Here is a 14167-nt window from a genome sequence, read left to right on the forward strand (position 1 = left end):
CACATACAACACTGCCCCTGACCAAGCTGTCCTCATCTTATTTATTCCTCCTCTACTTTCGCTGCCAAATTTTTCAAGCAAATGGCTTCAATCTGATATCTGAGCATCAATCACTCTCTCCTTACTCCCCAGAAATCTGGCTTCCATACTGCACCCCGCCCCCCGAAATCACTGAAACTGTATTAAGAACATTCTTGGACTACCCAATCCAATGGCCTTTTTCTGTTTCATTCCCTCTGCAGACTCCGCTGCTCATGACATCAATGATCCTCTCGTAAAATGTCTTGTGTATTGGCTGTGACCTTCCTATTTTAGCTCTCTTCCTAATAAATCACTCCTTTGGTAAGTGCCTGAAGAGTCTCTTTCCCCTCCCACTCCCCACTTGTTATGAGAGGAAGTGTTTCCTGAGCTGCTTCTTCGGTCCACTGCTCATCTTCCCATATACTTTTTCTGCAAAATTGCACCTACCATTAAAATCTAACTGTGTTGTTCTCCTATATGAGAAAAACTATTTACAGATACACACACACACACACACACACACACACACACACACACACACGAAAGGCTGAATAACCATGTCTGTCCCACCTTCTCACATCAGGACCCCTCCTGACCTGGCTGAGAATGGCATCACTAGTCTCTCTAAAACCATGGCGCACACAGTCATCTCTGGGCCGGTGGGCCCGATATTCTTCCATTCTCCCAAAACATCCTATCAGAGTCAAATGCCACTTCCCCCATGAAGCCTTCTCGGTCACACACCCACACCCATCTCCAAAGCAACACGAAGTCTCAGGTCTCACCTCTACACAGCCACAACGCTAAAGAGACAGTTTGATTACAGCGCTTTTATGATCAGAGACAGTATACATTCCTGTGATTTCATCTCACTCAATAATCATTTCAGGGGCAAGGGACATGCTTTATCCTTTTTCTGGTTGCTAGAACACAGCAGGCACATGATATTGACTGGAAAACATGCTTGAAAGGCCCAGGTTCAGAATGTCAGTAACATCTTAAAACACTTCATATACCTACACTGCTTTGCACTCGTCAAAGTTCAAAGTGATCGCCCTCTGAACACTGAAAGCATTTACTGACTACACCAGTAATTTGGCATTTATGATTTTCTGCTGTGAACATTATCCCATTTTTACATGCATATTGTCTTATCTTCTCAACTGGATAAGTACTTGAGAGCTATAATTTTTAATGTTAAGCATATTATACTATATGGTGTGATTCCTCGCACCCTACCAGGCATTCAGTAAATACTGCACGACTGTTTGATGAGCCTCACTGTTAGCAATTCTAAGAACTATCTGATCTGTTATCAACTTATTGTTTTAAACTAAGTCCTCTCAAAATCAGTCATTAAGAAAAAAAAATACACGGAATTAAGACAATAAATATCTTTAAATTCTAGCCCAAATAATATATTTATTTTTAAAAGAAAAAGCAACAGTGTGTTCTTTCCTTGCAAATATAAATGGACATTAAAAAGCAATTTCTCGGGGTGCCTGGATGGCTCAGTTAGTTAAGTATCCAGCTTCGGCTCAGGTCATCATCTCCCAATCCGTGAGTTCAAGACCCATGTTGGACTCCATGCCTGCAGCCTGCTTTGGAATCTGTATCTCCCTCTCTCCCTGCCCTTCCCCAGCTGGTCTGGTTCTCTCTCTCTCTCTCTCTCTCTCTCTCTCTCTCTCTCTCTGGTCTGGTTCTCTCTCTCTCTCTCTCTCTCTCTCTCTGTATCCCTCTCTCCCCCTCAAAAATAAATATTTAAAAATTTTAATAAAATAAGCAATTTCTCTACAATTCATAATGTAAAAATTGATTCAGGCAAGTATCATCAATGGAAGTTTAAACAAGTGAAGGGTTGTTGGGAACTATGACCCACAGATTTACAAATGGGAAAAATACATCTTTATAGTGAAGAGATCCAGAAGTCACCTTCTTGATCAAGTATACATCACCTATGTGGTATTCTCACCCAAAAAAGTTCAACGTGAATCTAATAGTGAGGAAAATTAGACAAATCCAGAACAGGGGATGTTCTATAAGGCAACCTGAGGCATAAAACCCTCAAAAAACTTAGAATCAATTTCATAGAAATATAAATGTCGTATTTTTATTATTCCAGAATGAAATGGGCCAGAGATACAACTAAGTAAATAGTAGGCACCGTAGATTTAAAAAAAAAAAATTTATGTTTATTTATTTTTCAGAGAGAGCGAGACAGAGCACGAGTCGGAGAGGGGCAGAGAGAAAGGGAGACACAGAATCCGAAGCAGGCTCCAGGCTCCAAGCTGTCAGCACAGAGCCCAACACGGGGCTCAAACCCATGAACCAGAAGATCATGACCTGAGCCAAAGTCAAATGCTTAACCGACTGAGTCACACAGGGGCCCCTGCACCACAGATTTTTAAAAATGTTTAAGTTTTTTGGGGACTATGGTACTAGATGGGATTACTGAAAGCATTAATTTCTTAGCTGTGTTAATGGTATTGTAGTTGCGAACACCTCATTCTTGGGGATCAGGGCTAAAAGGACTCACAGACAGAATAATACCTGCAACTCCCTTCCAAGTGGTTCAACCAAAAATAAAGAAAAAGAAAAAAAAAAAGCAGGAGGAAAAGTGTTAACTATGCGAGGTGTTAGATGCGTTAACTAGCATGGTGCACTAACGGTCTCACAATGGATAAGCTCATCAAAACGTCGCACTGCACAGCTTAAATACATAGTTTTGTCAAGTGTACCTCAATAAAGATGGGAAGAAATAAATGTGGCAAAACATTAAGGCTGCTAACATGCTTGTGAACACTATACTTTCAGCTCTTCGGTATACTAGAAGTTTCCAAGATAAGAAGTTAGGAGTGAATGTGCCCTCCTTTTCTTTCCAGTCACTGTAAAGATAAGAAGAGGTCAGAGCTGAGGTTAGAGCCCTACTGTATCTAACATTTATTCCTTTTAAATACGTTTCAAAATACGTGAAGTGACCTCTGAGAAGACAGGCTATGTAGATGTAACTTTGGTGACAAAGAAACAACAGTAAATAATTACATGTAAGATAAGCAGAGAAATGTTTTCCTCATTTGACAAGTAACCCTCTGTAGTTCTTGGTAATAACTACTGGTCAGATAACTCCTTTCTCCAATATTTAAGAAAACACGCATTTGTGGGGCACCTGGGGGGCTCAGTCGGTTGAGCGTCTGACTTCGGCTCAGGACGTGATCTCGCTCGCGGTCTGTGAGTTCAAGCCCTGCGTCAGGCTCTGTGCTGACAGCTCAGAGCCTGGAGCCTGCTTCAGATTCTGTGTCTCCCTCTCTCTCTGCCCCTCCCCCACTCATGCTCTGTCTCTCTCTGTCAAAAATAAATTAACATTAAAATTTTTTTTTTAAAGAAAACACGCATTCGTGAACATTCCTGAGTCTGCATGTTCGTCCAGTGCCAGCCTGCCGCCCCGTGGGTCGACCAGCCCCTTCCCCTGCGTGAAGGACCGGACCCTCCTTCCCTTGCGCTGGTGCCCAACCCCCGTCCCACCGCCTGCCATCTCTGGGCAGCTGCCTTCTCAGCCTTGCGACTTCAACCTGTCACCACATTCGCCTTGTACCACTGAATGGCAGGATGCCACGAGACTTAGGACTTTCACGATCAGTCTTTATTATCCACGGTTCCTGTGAGTCGGGAACTCAGGACCAATGGGCAAGAGGCAAAGAGAAACTACCACAGCAGCGCTGCTCAGAAAGGGGTAAGGAAGGAGGTGGCTGGCTGTTACTGGCTCATAGCAATTCTGAAATCAAGGGGGGCCCAGGCAGCTCCTGATGAGGGTCTGCCCTCCACGGTCTTGGTTCTGCTTTCTGAGTCATCCTTTCCTTCGCAGAGAGGAGGGCCCACGTGTGACACGATGTTGTGCTCTCAGTGCACTTCCTACCTCCAGAGGTTCAGCGATCAAAAGGCTGCCCTCCATCTGTACTGTCTGTGGCCCCTTCAGGCCGAGTCAACAGTGGTTCTGCCAATTCGATGGTCTTCAGAGAAATGAGAGAGGGAGAGGGAGACAGAAGAAGAGAAAAAAGTCTGTGGGTCTCCCGTGCATCTCTGGACAGCTCACTCCATTCTGAGACAAAGGCCACAGCCACAAATCTCTTCAAGCCCCTCTGCGGGGGCAGCTGAGGGCCAGCTCTCCAAATGTGCTCAGAACCCCTACTGTTGGACTAGAATTCTCCTGAGGGAACACCTTGGATCTTGCTGAGGTCCTAAAGGATTTTAAAGTCACATCTTCAGCTTCACTTGTGGATCACGTTCTCCTGCAAATGTCCCATATTTGATCTTCCCCAGAATCTATTTCTTAATTTTAGTGGTTGGTCCTGGTCATGGAAAAGAGGCCAGGTGTTTCCAAGCTCAACAGTTCCTTGCTCCTTTTTGTTTAATAGTACTTCCTTTAGTTTTTGTCTCTCCTTTTACATGTTAGCAACTAGACTGCTAAACTCTCTGCCACTACAGAACAAGGATTTCCTTCCTCACATTTCCACTAACATTTTTTCCGCTGTTCCTTGCACTCTCACCCACGGCCCACCCAAAGCCCCTCAAGCTTCACTGACAGTCTATTCTAAGGCTCTTGAGGCTTTCACTGATTGCCTCCAAATCTTTGGCAAAACAAAACCATCCCTTACAAAGTCTGTATTATCAACTGCTACGCAACGAACTACCCCCAAATCAGCACTTCACTGCACAAATTCAACAGAGCAAGAGTGGCTTAGCCTGGTGGTTCTGACATAGGACCTCTCATGAGGCTACAGGCAATACAGTTAGCATGGAGAGGGCATCAAAAGGCTCTAATTGAACTGGGTTTATTCCAAGACAGTCTACTCACATGGTTGACAACTTCATAATATACTTTAGACTACGATTCTATATTCTCGGTGTGAAAAGGAGCTCAGTGGCCACTCCACCCTTACACGGCTCTGGATAATGCTTTTCCAAGTTAAGCACCAGGTTGAAGAACTGCTTTCTAAAGTGGCCTATCAACAGCTTACCTTTCATGTTTTAAATTACAGAACTTGAGCAATTCATAATTTCACTAGTTTTATGGGTAACCTGCTGAAATCATTTTTATAACCACTATGTAAAAACTCAGGGGTGATTTAGCAAAGGCTGAAGACTGTCTGGATGCAAAGGGGCTATCTGGTCATCTTCCACCGGACCACTAAACCAAAGACTCAGGCTCCTAACGTCAGTAACACAGCACAGAAGACACTACCCCACTGCTTCTGACACTACCTCTGGTCCTACCACCACACCTAGGACTTATGTCATGACTAAAAAATTGTAATAGGCTGCATAAAATTAAAGTTCAAAGATACAAAGAAAAGGGAGATAACTAAAATACAGGAAAATACAAGGGCAGAACTAACATCCACACTGGGTGGAAAAGTAATTTTGTGTTAATGAATGGAAACTTGAATCAAACAGTTTGAAGACAAACTATAAAAATTCACTGGAGGGAGGGAGTGCGCTTGGCTGGCTCAGTTGGCAGAGCGTGTGGATCCTGATCTCAGGGTTGTGGGTTCGAGCCCCACTTTGGGTGTGGAGAGTGCTTAAAAATAAAATCTTTAGGGAAAAAAAACCCACTGGGAATGAAAGAAGAAAACAGATAAAACAGAATGGAAGAAATGATAAATACAGAGGATAAATATCCAAAGTTAGTAAGGCACTATGTTTCTACTGCAGATTACAGAGGACCACGAATTCTTTGTCATTCTTTCCATTAAGAAAAGGACTCTATTTCTTTCCATCAAGAAATGGACTCTATTTCTCCCCTTGATTCTAAGCTGATCTTGTGACTTGTTTGAGACCAATAAAATGTGAATAAAGCAAATGCTGTGCCAGCTCTGGAATTAGCCTTTGGGAGGCCGGTGTCTCCCACCCTCAGAAGGCAGCCACACACTCTCAAGAGTGCAGGGCACTCTGTGGGAAAAGGGTGATGTGGGGGAGAACTAAGGCACCCCCAGCCAACACTGAACCAAGGACCCAATTTGGGGGAAAGGCTTTCTTGGATCTCCCAGTTTAGCCTTCAAATGCAGCAACAGGAGTGATTCTGAGTGAGATCACTAGAAGAACTTCCAAATCAAACCATAAAATCATGAAAAATAATAAACCATTGTTGGTTTAAGCCACTAAGTGCTGGGTGGTCTGTTCCACAACAGCAGATAACTGATGTCACAAAACAGATCTAAAACAACACGATACTGCCAAAATATATGGACAAAGCTGGACCCCGCAGCAAAAGACACCTGTATCCTAAGTCCTTGCTAGAAAATATTCTTAGACTGTCTGAAAACCCAGCTTGTTTCAAAAGCCTGGTTGAAAGTAATAGCTTTTCTATGTCTGAAATTACTTTCTATTATTTACTTACTCGAAAAAATATTCTAAATTCTATCCCAGGATTAAGTCAGGCATGGAAATTTTAGTATCACATTTTTGTATTTTACAATTTTGTATCTACTTTAAGATGCTTTAAGAAAATTCCACCCATGTAAGTGTATTCTCATTCTCTGATCAATTCATTCATCAGCAGTTTTTGAGGGCTTACCAGGCAGTAGGCATTAGAGTGGCAAAGATGAACAAGGCATTGAGGGCAGGTAAAAATCTGACACTTCCCCAACTTTTCCAGAAACTCAATCCCTACCTAGTCTGCGCTCCCAAAGCACTCTGTGCAAATCTCTGTTTTGTGATAATAACAGTAATCGCAGCTAACACTTCTGGAGCACTTACCAGTATAATTCTACACCTTTCACATGATTTCCCTCACTCAAGCCTCACAACGACCATCAAGAGGTAGGTAAGAACTGGCATTATCCCCACTTCACAGATGAGGAAATTCACCTTTTACCCCCACTGACACTCTGGACTCCATGAGGACAGGTGACCTGTTTCTTCATCTTTATATCCTCTCCCCAGTCTCCAGCACACATGTCTCTCTAATCAAATAAAGACATCAGTTTATCCAAGTACTCGAAATGAGTATGATCATTTCCGTTTCAAGGACAATTTTTCACTCCGCAAGAGCAAAAGTGAGTAATATCTTTTTGGACTAAGAAAAAAATGGGTTAGGACTAAATAAATATCCCTGGTTTACTGGTAAGACAAACCTAAGGTTAAAGTTTACCAATTCATTGATAAACACTACTATTAAATCCTAAACTTTTATAATAAGTCTAATTTGATAGTAACACATTTTACTCAGCACCATTTTTTATTTTTTTATTTCCTTTTTTTTTCATTTACATCCAAGTTAGTTAGCATATAGTACAATTATAGTAGATTCCTGAAGTCATTATACCCCTACATATAACACCCAGTGCTCATCCCAACAAGTGTCCTCCTTAATGCCCCTTGCCCATTTAGCCCATCCCCTACCCACAATCCCTCCAGCAACCTTCAGTTTGTTCTCTACATTTGAGAGTACTCAGCACCATTTTAATGCTGAAACCCATAAACATCACAATGGCAACTGTACACATCTGTATTTTGAAAAAAATTTTTAATAAGTCCGTGACAAAGGAATAAGAAAATAAGGGATAATACCCATTACAATACATGTCATGGGAAAAACCCAAGTAAATGTAAGACCTAATATCTTGACCAGTGTAATCTGGGTATTTGGGGCTGACCCAATACTATTTTGGTTGGGAGAGCTGAAATCATCAGCTATAAAACCTGTGACTACCAGTTTCATTGCATACTCAAAGACTTAAAAACAAAAATGAAAATCTTACATAATGTACCTGATACACTAAAAACTCACAATCCTTAGAATCCTGGATAGAAACTGAAATTTGGAATTTATAAGAAAAATAAAGTCAAACTGGGGAGCATTTTACCGACCTACTCCCTAACTCACAATCATCTCAAAAGACGAAAAGGAGCACAAGACTAGTACTCCCAAACTCAGACAAAATGGCCCCGTTTTAGAATAATCTCCACAGGGGTGCATTTTAGAGAATGCTCATACGCCAAATCCTCAGTCTAACCTCTAAGAAGGCTGCTGTCTCTCCTAGAAATCTGTCTGGGAACTCAAGCACACGCACTGTAACTGTATAATCACAACTCGTGGTGGAAGACACTGTTGGCTAACGCAGAGTCAACTCCCAGTCCCCCTCACCCTTGTCACCTCCCCCTACACAGACTGAAAGACAGAGACTAGCTTTCTCGCAGCTATGGGGACACATAACCCAGTTCTGGGCACCACAACATAAAAGGAAGTCTGATAGTGAGCTCTGAGAAAGCTGCTAGTTTCCTAATAAAAGGGACAGTGTGGCTGACACTCGCATCCGTCTTCCCTGAACAGAAATGTAATGCTTGTTAGCACAGCCATCTTGAAACCTTACAGCAACAACTGTAGCACGAAAAGCCAACCAGCCAAAGGTGAAGCAGCAGAGAGAGCTTGAATCTCTGATGATTTCATCTTTATTTGCTAAACAACTAGGAACTGCTCACCTTTACCCTTCTTAAATGAAAAAAATAAACCAGTCTTTGTTTTGTTACTGTTGGCTGGGTTTTCTGTTATTTTTAGCAGAATGCCTGCCTTACTAATACATTTACAAACATTTAGAGAATATGGTGTACAATTCCTTTAATTAAAAAAAAAAAGTTACAGTACTTGTCTAAATAAAAAACAGCATACTGATGCCAAGTGACAAATTAAATCCAGGAGGTCCTAGATAGTTTTCCTTCAATAATGTTCTTCTAAACTATCAAAGTAAGATATTCACTTTGGAAATCTCACAGAATACAGAAAAATATAATGAAGGAAAAAAAACTCACTACCGAGAGATAATATTTGGTATAGTTCCTTCCAATCAATTTTTTAAACATACATTGATATACAAAACTGTATTTTATTTTCATCAATTGGGATCATGCAAGGTATAATTTATTATTGTTAATGGACACATACACCAAGCAACAATAGTTCAATAGCATAAGAAAGAATCCCTTCCACCATTCCCCCGCACAGGCACACATATGCACACACGTGCGCGCACACACAGCCTCACTCTCTATTCCACTTCACAACAATAGCCACTTTTAATATTTTCGGTATTATGCCTCTGTCTCTTGATTTATCACCTGTAACCACATCAACTGACTTCCCACTATGAAGGTGAAAAACTGAGTTCCCCTTCAACCTTCTTCCCAATTCTTATTACTGTTATTTTCATTTTCAGTTTTTGTATTGCTTGATATTATAAAGCTAAAAAATACACTTAAGTTCTATTTCTTGATCGATGAATTTTGGATAGAAATGTCTTCACGTCCAACCATTAAGATAACAAAGTTAGTGTTCTTATATGGCAAGCAGTTTTAGTCATAAAATTCAAGCACAAGATTAAAATATCATTATCATTTGACCTTACCCAACCCTGAGTGAGGAAGAAAAAAATGTATGTACTTGTTGCTTTAAGCCCTACTTCACTCAACATCAGAAAAAGTGTTGGGAAAGACAAGCATAACGAAGAACAAATACAGAAAACAGAACTCGTAATCCTCAATGAATTGGAAAACATAGTTACAGGCCAACACGAATTTCAAAATTACAAAAGATGAAGCCAGAGGAAGAGAGTATAGCACTCAGACCGGGCAACAGGAAAGGAATACTGATTAACTCCTCTTTTACACTTGTCTTCTCAAAAGAGAACCATCATAATGCAAACATTGATGCCCAGAGGTGCTGAGAAGACACTAAGTGACTTACCACCTTTGAGTTCCAGTTAGCATCAATTATCTCTAAGAAATGCAGAGCACCAGAAGGGATTAAAAAAAAAAAAAAAAAAAAAAAACCAAACCCTGAAAAGGGCAAGTATCTTTAGATGAGCCTAAACACTAACAATTACTAAATGTGATGTGAAATTTAGCATTAGGACCTATAACAGATTATTAAATAACTGCTACTGTCTATTAATTATTTAGTATGTCCCATGCACTGGGATAAGAGCTAATCAAACATTATGATCTCGGAGTCTTAAACCATTTATTATCAGCACCATTTTACACATGAGAAATTTAAGGCATATTAAGATTTCTGCCCATAGTCACTAGTAAATGGCAAAGCCAAGATCTGAAGTTAAATTCCATCCCCTTGACCATTGGGCTAAACTGACAGTACCTGCGTACTTAAAAATGAGAAAAGTAGATGGATGAGAAGAACAGATTCACTAAAAGCAAGTTACATCAAATTGGTCATTTTTTCAAATTTTCTGAGTGACCATGTTGCAAGGGCGTAGACAAATCTCTAAGACATACTGTTAAGTGATTATGATGTCATTTACGCAAAGTGAGATAAAAGATCCAAATGTTTATACAGAATAAAGTGTAAAAGTCTCATTTCTTTAATTATCGCTCTTCCTGTCCCCCACCTAATCTCTTGAATTCCAATCTCCTAACAAGAGACAAATACTACCCATAGTTTGACATGTATCTTTCTCATTCTTACCTGTTTTCAGAAAAATGTTGGCTTTATAGCCGGACATCACACTTGACGGCGGTTATTTCTAAGAAGGAAATTGGGAGTGGAGGAACCATATCATACTCTATTACATACTGCTTGGACATTTTACAAGAGGACTAACGTATTATGTAGATAATACAAATTGTTTTAATCATAACGATGCTCGAAGAAAACAGGGCAAGAGTATCTAAGTGTGACCTCAATGGCTTCCTCGGAAGGGAAAAGTATGATATACTAAACTATATAACAATTAAAAACTTATACGTGACAAAACCAGAGAGTTAAAAGATATACTCAAACCAGGAAAATATTTGTAACAACAAATTGATAAATAAAATAATGGTATTCTGAATACATAAAAAGCTCTTACAAATAATAACATATCAAATTTATAAAATTGACTAAAGACATAAGCCTCATAGGGGCACCTGGGTGGCTCAGTCAGTTGGGCGTCCGACTTCGGTTCAGGTCATATCCTCACAGTCCGTGGTCTGGCCCCACATCAGGCTCTGTGCTGACAGTTCAGAGCCCGGAGTCTGCTTTGGATTCTGTGTCTCCCTCTCTCTGGCCCTCCCCCTCTCATGCTCTGTCTCACTCTCTCGCTCAAAAATAAATAAACGTTAAAAAAAAATTTTAATAAAGAAGACATAAGCCTCATACCATAAAATTGATTAAGGATAAGAAACAAGTAATTCATTTGAAGAAAAAATGGCTAAAAGCATTAACAACAAAGTTAAGCCTCAGCGTAACAAATAAATGCAAAATAAAACAGCAATATGATGGCTAAAATTAAAAAGATAATACAAGTGATAATTATGGCAAGAGAAAGCAGAAACTTTTACATACTAGTGACAGGAATGAAAATTGGTAACATGTGGACAACAAATTGGCATATGTAAATGGTCTGCATAAACAAAACATAATAAAAGTTCCTTTAAAAGTTAAAACTAAAGAGGTGCCTGGGTGGCTCAGTCAGTTAAGTGTCCGACTCTTGGTTTCAGCTGAGGTCATGATCTCAGGGTTTGCTGAATTCAAGCCCAGGGTCGGGCTCTGCACTGAGAGTGCAGAGCCTGCTTGAGATTCTCATATTCTCTCTCTCTCTCTCTCTCTCTCTCTCTCTCTCTCTCTCTCTCTCTCTCCCCCCTGTGATACACTTGCAAACTTTCTCTCTCTCTCTAGTAAGTAAATAAAAACTTAAAAAAAAATTAAAACTGAAAAAACCAGCTGTGGCCTTGGAGGGCAATCACGGCCCTCCCGTGCCGTGCTGTGGGGAACAGTCCTGCTGTGCTCTTCGCTGCACTGACCACACCTGCAGTATTAGGTTCACTCTGGCGACCACATTTTAAGAAAGACATTGACAAACTGAGATATTTCCACAGCAGGACACCAAAATTATGAGTGAGGGCTAGAAACATGTCACACAATGAACAAGTTAAAAGAAAAGAACAGTTTGCTTAAAAACATTTTAGGGAAGGGGCACCTGGGTGGTGCAGTCGGTTAAGCGTCCGACTTCAGCCAGGTCACGATCTCGCGGTCCGGGAGTTCGAGCCCCGCGTCGGGCTCTGGGCTGATGGCTCGGAGCCTGGAGCCTGTTTCCGATTCTGTGTCTCCCTCTCTCTCTCTGCCCCTCCCCCGTTCATGCTCTGTCTCTCTCTGTCCCAAAAATAAATAAACGTTGAAAAAAAAATTTAAAAAAAAAAAAAAAAAAAAACATTTTAGGGAAGGTGTCACAGCAATCCTGAAATATTGGAAGGCCTGTCTCACGGAAAACAGAACTTGTTCTAGATTGCTCAGGAGGGCAAAACAAAGACCCCTACTACTCACAGCTGTTAAATAATCAAACAGTTACATCCTATACAGTGAGATTTTAGTTACCCACAATATCGGAGATCAATGATCCATCAGCAACACAGTACCAAAGATTCTTCCAGGCCGGAAGAATCATGAACTCAGAAGTACTTTGTGGTTCTAAGAGTAAAATATGGGTAAGTGTTCCAGAACTATGACCACTACTCTGTTCTCACTTACCTGATTTAGGCGTCTTATATGCTAAACCATTCTGGGACTATCAGAGTCCTGTGCATAGAACATTCAGTCAGTTCTAGCAACTCCTACCCTATTAGCTCCATTTTCCTACAAACAACTTGACAGATATACAACCTGATCTAGAATGCCAGCCCCGCCCTTACCAAAACCCTATCCTAGATTATAGGCTGCTTTCATAATTGTGATCTATTTTGTGTTTCCTGACTTGCCCCAGCTGTCCCAATTCTAGTTCCTTGCCCTGCAATCTGTGACACACTGTTACTGGACCTTTTCTTATTTAAATGTATTTATTTATTTTAAGAGAGAGAGCGCACAGGGGAGGAGCAGAGAGAGAGAGAGAGAGAGAGAGAGAGAGAGAATCCCAAGTGGGCTCCGCACTGTCAGTGCAGAGTCCAACATGGGGCCCGAACTCACAAACCATGAGATCATGACCTGATCCAAAACCAAGAGTTGAACACTTAACCAACTGAGCCACCCAGGTGCCCCAGCTACTGGAACTTCTAAAAACTGTTTTCTTCCTCATTCACTCAAAGACTAAGAGCCTCCCACATTCAAAGTACTCGCAGAACTGATATGCAAAATGTAGTTGTATTAGACACAGTTCCTGCCCTCAGGGGAGTTGACAACAGACAAAGAGAAATAAAGGGTCTATGTGATAACTAGTCAATATAAAGCCACAAGGGAGCAAAGTGATGTAATACACAGACAAGAGAAATCATTCCAACTTTGTAAGACTGTGATCTGGGAAAAAACTGAGATTATATTAGAATTTATATTTGAAATACTTAGAACATTTTTATTGACAAGGATGCAGGGGAAAAAAAGTAGAAAAACTGGCGTTAAGCATCAACATACATAAAAGAAAGCACACTGGTATGTGCACGGTTAATCATACCAGTAAGATAATGCAATTGATTACAGAATGTGAACAGATAATTAAAGAAAGTTTATCCATGTCAAAGAATATAAAAATAGTTTCTCCAAGGAGGTAACACAGTAAGTTCTAGAGATACAGCTTCCCTGTAGTCCCCACTGGGACACAGAGAGGTAAGCGATACCACTCAAATGGCATAAGGATTCCACCAGATGTAAGATACTCCCCTTTTGCCATTCTCACGGGGTTTGAAACTCTCCTCCTGTGCAACTGTTCTGAGCCCCTCTCTCAGCACATACTAATAACAGACTTTTTAAAAAAGAACTCCAAAACACGTCTGAGTGTCAAGAAAGAAACAAAAGATGAAGCATCATAAAATTGGCAATAAAGAAATTTCAGCTACTGGTCCAGGCTAAGCCCCTAACTCAAAAAATGACTTGTTTTCTGTAAAGATAAATGGATATAAGACTAGGTGACTTCTAAAATCTCTTCTATTTTAAAATTCTATAAATTCAGTTGGGAAAAAAAGGTTCAGCTATGTTTCCAGGTGTCTGGAACTCAGCTGGTTGAAACCATCAGTTTCTGAGGTGCCTAGGTGGCTCAGTCGGTTAAGAGTCCAACTCTTGATTTCAGCTCAGATCATGATCTCACAGTTCGTGAGTTCAAGCCCTATATCAGGCTCTGTGCTGACAGTGTGGAGCCTGCTTGAGATGCTCTCTCTCCCTCTCTCTCTGCCC

The 14167-nt window shown here is 40.8% G+C and overlaps 1 protein-coding gene across 4 annotated transcripts in view; it reads right to left on the reverse strand.

Annotated features, from left to right (window-relative positions):
- The window catches only part of AKT3 (AKT serine/threonine kinase 3), a 309235-nt gene that overhangs the window by 273349 nt on the left and 21719 nt on the right, over positions 1-14167 (reverse strand). The gene's annotated exons all lie outside the window — the stretch shown is intronic.

This window comes from Lynx rufus, unplaced genomic scaffold (genome assembly GCF_022079265.1).
Source record: "Lynx rufus isolate CCGP_SWC_20201006 ecotype Redwood Valley unplaced genomic scaffold, mLynRuf1.p SCAF_15, whole genome shotgun sequence".
Lineage (NCBI taxonomy): Eukaryota > Metazoa > Chordata > Mammalia > Carnivora > Felidae > Lynx > Lynx rufus.